The following is a 6,955-nucleotide window of genomic DNA, read 5'->3' as shown; positions in this document are numbered from 1 at the left end:
AGTTATGATGTATAAAACATGCAAGAGACATAGTTTCTGGGTAATTAATCGTTTTATTAACCATGCTAGCTGATAATAAAAGGGGTCTGTGGCACTCTGAAATGTCAAAGACCTCCTCATGGAATGTACTCAATGTTTACATGTTCTTGAAAGGGTGGTGTTCCTGAGGGTGGCAATCAACTCTGATTGGTCAACAATTAATGAGAATGAATATTATAATGAGAGGTGGACCTGTTCTAATAAGGGGCTAGGGGATGTGACTTTGATCATTCTCCTCCCTGACCACCCCTAGCTTTGGACAATCTAGGCAAAGAATATACACCCCCCTCTTTCCTCCCCCCTCCCCAATCAAGCCTTAGTAGAACACAATGGGCCAGAATTCACCTTAGATTAAATTCTTTGTAAGGTTCTCTAACTGGATGGGGCAGCAACTCCCCCAAGATAAGATGGTCTAGGTGGGGTAAATTTTTGGACAAGGACAGATTTCCTCAAAAAGGAAACAATTCTGGATTTCCCAATAATTGGTTAATAATCATTTCTCTCAAAGTGCTATGGAAACTCTGAAGGGGGAGAGATCACTTCTAGCTAGTGAAAGATGAGGGAAGTCTTCATGACAAAAGCATTTGAGTTGGTTCTTGAAGGACAGACAGAAATTTGATAGATAGAGATGGGGCTAAGACAGTTGAGGCTTAGGAGATGATATAAGCAAAGGTACGTAAATAAAAAAATCAAAGGATTAATCAATTGACAAATATTTATTTCAGACTTAACTAGACATAGTGCTAAGCTCTGGAGATACAAAGACAAAAGGTAACATCCAGCCCTCTCAAGAAACTTGCATTCTAATGAGAAAACAACATGTACATTCATGAGTATATATAGAATATATGCAAGATGAATATGAAATCATTTTAGGAAGGAGAGCAAGAAGCAGATAGAGGAATCAAGAAAGGCCTCAAAGAGAAGGTGGGGGCTATTCAACATGACTAGAATAGAATTCATGTAGGGGAATGTTATTCAGTCACATGTGGGACTCTTCATGACCCCATTTGGGGTTTTCTTGGCAAAGATACTAGAGTGGTTTGCTATTTCCTTCTCTAGCTCATTTTACAGATAAGGTAACTGAGGCAAGGTTAAATGATTTTCCCAGGGTCCCATAGCTAGTAAGTGTCTGAGGTCAGATTTGAAAATGAGTCTCGCTGACTCCAGGCCCAGGGCTCTATCCTCTGTGCCACTGAGCTGCCCAGGGAATAGTGGTAGGTAAAACTGGAAAGGTAAATTGGGTCCAAATTTTGAAAGGCTTCCAATGCTAAGTTGGGGAACTTGGACTTAATTCTGTAGGTACTGTAGTTTTTTGAGCAGGAACAAGTTAGAATCAGAACCTTGTGTGTTAGGAAGATTGGAAGGAGAAGAGAATAGAAACTGGCAGAGACTGAAGGAAGGAAGACCTTTTTGTAGGCTACTGAAGTCATCAAAGTGAGTAGTGACAAGAGCCTGGAGTAGGGCCAGGAGTGGAGAGGAGATAGATGAGAAAGCTATTCCCCCAACTTCTTGTTTAGTTCCCACCACGGGGTGTGGGGGCAGGCTTAGGAAGAAGGAGGGAATGGGAGCTCTATGGTGGAGTCAGATGTCAGAGAGTATTTCCTCTCCAAACCTGGGAATAAGGCCTGATTTCCTCCAGAAACATGTCGAGAGACAAAGGAAATCCTGTTGGAGCTGGTCCAAGGGAAGCCCTTTGACTACTGGCCCCTACTCAGCACCTAGGCTAGTTTAAACAGCAAAACAGGTTCTTTTCTTCTGTGGTCCTATACTTGTCTTTTGGGGGCTTCCAGACAATCATATCTTCTCCACTGGTGGGTTTGGATTCTAAGTAGCTCTCAAGACAGAATTATAAAGTTGATAAAGTTTGTCTTTGTGTTCCCCAGGAAGACTCCTTCATGTTTATCCTTTCTACCTTCTTTGAGACCAAGGCAACTTTGAGGCATCCCAAAAGAGTCTGATAATCTAAATTGTCTTAAAGTGCTAGCAATCAAAAATACCTCAATGGTCTTAACTCTATCCAGGAATATTTGTTGGTGATTCCACTACTCCCTTTCTCCCTGCAAATCACTTTGTATTCATTTGGTTTATGCATACTATTTATTTATCTGTGAACAAGTTTCCTCCCAGGAAAATGTAAGCTCTTTGAGGGCAGGAACTGTCTTTTTAATTTTTGTAGCCCTGGCATCTAGTATAGTGCCTGGTACAAAATACACACTTAAATGTTTGTTGAATTAAATTGAATTTACAATGTGACAATCTCATAACCCAAACGAAAAAAGCTCTAAAGTGGTAGTGATAATGGGGGAGAGCTGAGGCATCTGGACAGCAAGATTTTTTGATTGGGGGAAGTGGAAAGGACTTTCTAGCATCCTTAAAATAATTCCACGTGGGCAGCCACCTATTTCACTTACTTACGTATATACTAGGCTCTGTTTTTGATACTTTTCCCAAGTCTGCTAGCCCTCAGATAAGATGTAAGTTCAAAGACCAAGGAAATGTATACTTATATACAAAAATATTTATAGCAGCTCTTTTTGTAATGGAAAAAAACTGGAAACCAAAGAGGTAGCTAGCAGTTGGGGAATGACTGAACAATAACAACAACAACAAAATAGCATATGAATATAAAGTCATACTATTGTGCTGTAAAAAATTGTAGGAGAGATGGGTTTAGAGAGACACAGGAAGACTTGCATGAACTGATGCAGAAAGAAGTGAACAGAAACAAGAGAACGATTTGTACAATAATAAGAACATTGTAAGGGCATATGACTGATACAGTCAATCAGTCTGATCAGGGCAGTGAGCAGGCAGGATTCTAGAAGGCTGCTGCTCTTCTTATGTCTTACACTTCCTGGAAGAGAGGTGATGGGTTCAAAATGGAGAAACATTTTTGAACATAGATGAAGTGGGGATTTGTTTTGCTTGACTATGTATATTTGCTACTAGTTTTCTTCTCTTTTTTTTAATGAGGGGGTGAAAGGGAAAAAAAAATTAATACATGTTAATTAATAAAGAAAAAAAAGTAGAGTGACCAACCCCCCTGGTTTCCTTCAATGAAGTCCCAGCTGAAATGCCACTTTTTACAGAAAGCCTTTCCCTATCCCTTTTAATTGTAGTCTCCTCCTCTGTTTTACTTATCCTACAGATAGCTTATTTGTACATAATTTGAATGTTTTCTTCCCCATTAGATTGTGAGCTCCTTGAGAGTAGATGTACCTTGTACCCTTTTTGGTGTGCCCACTGCTTAGCACCGGGCCAGACACATAATAGGAGCTTAATAAATGTTTACTGACTAACTAAGAACATGTTTACTGTTGCTCACTCCCCCTAGGGAAAGGACTACACTTCAGAATCCCAGGCCAATGGCCTCATTATTCTCTAGGAATATTGCACTTGGGAATTATCCTGACAAGAGAACCACACCAATGTATCTGGCATTCTGTCTTTATCTGTTTGAGACAACTGGGAACATTGCCCCGTTTGGCTATAAATGAGCCCAGGAGTGGGCTCTCTTTTATTCATAGAGGTGATGAAGAAGACACGAAATGACTGTCTGAGGATTCATTTGTATCTATCGTGGTTCCAGCATTTCTAAAGAGGCTGAAAACTCTTTGCATTCTCAGACTGCTACATGGGATTATTTTCTTACATTGAATGAATTGAGGGGTAGGAAGAAAGGGCTTCCTCCTCTTTTCTTGTGTTATGGTGCCACTGGTTGCTTAAATTGTCAATCAAAACTTCTGAGGGATGGGCTGATGATGAGAGATAACTCAGCCAATCCATGATATTGTATTATTTGTGGGAATGGAGAATGGGCTTTTCCAGTTGTCTTTGTACATGATGAGAGACAGCTAGATGGCTCAGTGGATGCAGCACTGCACCTGGAGACAGGAAGACCTGAGATCAAAAGTAGCCTCAGACACTTAATGGATATGTGACCCTGGGCATGCTGCTTCACCTCTGTCTGCCTCAGTTTCCTAACCTGTAAAATGGAGATGAGAATAATAGTACTTACTAAAAAGGTTGTTGTGAGAATAAAATGAGATAATATGTATGTATAAGGCACTTTGCAAACCTTAGTGTGTGATAGAAATATTAGCTATATCCCATAACTTTCTCTGAAATAAACCCCTTCATTGAATGTCCACATCATTCTCCACACCAGGCTGGCACAGCCTGCATGCAGCCTGCCAAAGGATTTCAGGCAAGGGCCGCCTGAAATCTTTTGATGTGCCTGCTCTAAACAGTCCCCCTCACTAGGTTATTTTTCCTTGAGAGATATGTAAGTATCTTACTTACATACATGTAAGTATCTTACATACTTGTAAGTATGACTGGTCTTACATATAGTGTGATGACAAGGGTCCTCCAAAGTCCTTGCTGATCCCTTTCAAAAGCCCTCCCCAATACCCTGCTCCCTTCTTTTCTGTTGCCAGGGGACAAAATCTGTGTGTCATTATAGCTTCAGAGACAAGGCAAGTCCCCATCAAGTAGGGAGCATAGGAGTCTTAAGAGTTCACATTTGTATAATATTTCATCATTACAAAGTACTTTTAAGAAATAATTATAGGCACTCTGGACTCAACGGCCTGGAGGTGGGGTGGGGAGCCACCGCAGCCATAGCCATGGCCCTCTGCGCAACAGACAATTCCCAGACTCGGCCCAGCCTGGCCGAGAGCAAGGCCTCCCCTCTCTCCTTTTCCATAGAGAGTATTTTGGGACTCGAGCCGAAGAAGGAGAGCAGCCCAGCCATCTCTCCTGCCCAGTCCTGGACAGATCCCTGCAGCCCCTTAGGAGAAGATGGAAATCCATGCCTATCCATCCCCATCTTGCCCAGCAGCAGCCTGCTCCCTCACCCCGGGAATTATCCTATACCAGAAGAAAGAATCTTGAAATATGAGAAATTTGTTTCAGCCTCATAAAGATTGTCTTTTAAAAGAGAACTGAGTTGGTACCGAGGCAGGAGACCAAGAACTGCTTTTACCAGGAACCAGATTGAAGTATTGGAAAATGTCTTTAGAGTAAACTGCTACCCTGGTATTGATGTCAGAGAAGACAATTGAATTTGGAGGAAGATAGAATCCAGATTTGGTTCCAAAATCACCGGGCAAAGCTGAAAAGGTCCCACAGAGAATCCCAGTTCCTAATGGTGAAAAGCACTTTGAATACAAATCTCTCCAAAAATGAAGAAGACAGAGTCTTTGGGATTGTACTTCATTTGTAGGAGGGGCAAATGAGCCAATGGAGTGCCCTAGCATCAAAAATCAGATGTTTTTATTTACCACATCTCATTCTGAATTACCTGTTATTCTTTTCCCCTGAAAAGACACTGTAAATAACTATTCCTGTAACATGATAAATATAATACTAGAGCACTCTGGGAAAGAAAAAGGATTTTCCTATATATTTTAATAAACATTTTCGTTAAAGTGGTGTTTTGGAGCAAATTAAAAAAAAAGAAATCATTATAAAAGTGTCCTCATTTCTCAGAAGCTAAATGCCTGGATTTCAAGATTTTGAGAAACTTATCATTTGGCAAGATGAAATCAGCTGTGAAATTTTCACCTACTTACATTCCCTGCTCCTGGGACCCTTCCCTCTCTCAGATTGAAAAGGATGGATATTAGACATTGGAGTGTTCCTCTGGTACTCCACCTTTTCGGGAGGGCAACTGGAGAATTCACTGCATCATTTCCCACCCAGCTGACTTAGATTTCATGTTCTCCAGAAACTTACTCTACAAGCTGAAATCAACTCTGAAATGCCTACCTTCTTGGATCATTTCCCACCCCAGCTGCAAGAGTTCATTACGTCCTTCTAGGTAACCTTCCCCTGCTCCACCCTACCCCAATGTTCAGGTTCTTTTTATGTATTGCCTTGTGCCATTTGGTTGTGAGTTCCTTGACTGCAGGGATTGTCTTATACCTTTCTTTGTAACCCCAGTACTAGCACAGCGCCTGGCACACAGCAGGTGCTTAATAAATTGACTACCTCATTTCATTCAATCAGCTGTGAAGTGGGCAGTGGAAGTAATATTACACCCATTTTACAGATGAACAAACTGAAACTCAGAGAGGTCAAGTGATTTAGGACACTCAGTAAATGGCGGAGGCAGAATTTGAATTAGTTTTCTGTGTTTCTTCTGCACTGAAGTGTAAGTCACTTCTATCAGAATCTTTCTTGAGAGCTGATTGTGAAAGGGAATAGTGAAAAAGACTGGATAGGGAGGATCTCAAATACTTAGGACAGAGTCTGCACTTTATCTAGGAAACTAGATAGGGAAGCTAGAAGTAGGGAGCTATTGAAGGTTTTTCAGCAGGGTGGTGATGCAATCATAACTGCACATCAGGAAGCTCAATCTGGCACCATGTTGTACTACATGCCTCAGAGAGGGAGGCGCCATCATGGAGTGAGGGGAAAGGGGCAGTTAAAAGAGGAAGTTAAAAGAGGAAGACTGGGAGTGTCTGAGACCACTTTTTCTTTCATCATTCTGCTCCAGGGTGGTCCCTTTGGATGTGGATTTTGAGAGCTTCTGGGGGTGGGGGAAATTATAAAAATTGTTTAAAAATAAGCCAGCATCTGCTGTGATTGTTCTGAGTCTGGTACCCAACATTCACCTTGGTGCTGATTAGTGAAAACTAGTTGGGATAACTCTTGGGAAACAGGCCCTGGAAAGATGCTGGCAGCTGATGGCCTGTGTGTCTGTCACACAATCAGCACTGTAGGAGGAAGCCAGAAAGGAAGCTGCTCAAGTGATTTTCCTTTGAAGGTCTTTGGGAACCCCACCCTTAGATGGAGACAGAACCAAAGGGAAGAGGGACCTTTGTATGAACCTCAGCTTGAGAATGGGTGTGTGTATAGATAGGGTTGTGGGAAGAGGGGAGAGATTCGAAGGTGGGAGCAATAGGGT

At 41.7% G+C, this 6,955-nt stretch overlaps 1 pseudogene; it reads left to right on the top strand.

Annotated features, from left to right (window-relative positions):
- The first annotated feature begins 4,670 nt into the window (after positions 1-4,670).
- On the top strand, positions 4,671-5,269 carry LOC138168352 (homeobox expressed in ES cells 1 pseudogene; annotated as a pseudogene).
- Positions 5,270-6,955: the final 1,686 nt, after the last annotated feature.

The sequence above is a fragment of the Petaurus breviceps genome, unplaced genomic scaffold (assembly GCF_028583685.1).
Source record: "Petaurus breviceps papuanus isolate PSGF00001 unplaced genomic scaffold, PetGlider_PUasm1.0 37, whole genome shotgun sequence".
In the NCBI taxonomy this organism is placed as follows: Eukaryota; Metazoa; Chordata; class Mammalia; order Diprotodontia; family Petauridae; genus Petaurus; species Petaurus breviceps.
Note: the sequence above shows the minus strand (reverse complement) of the source record. Positions and strands in the feature narration are given on the sequence as shown.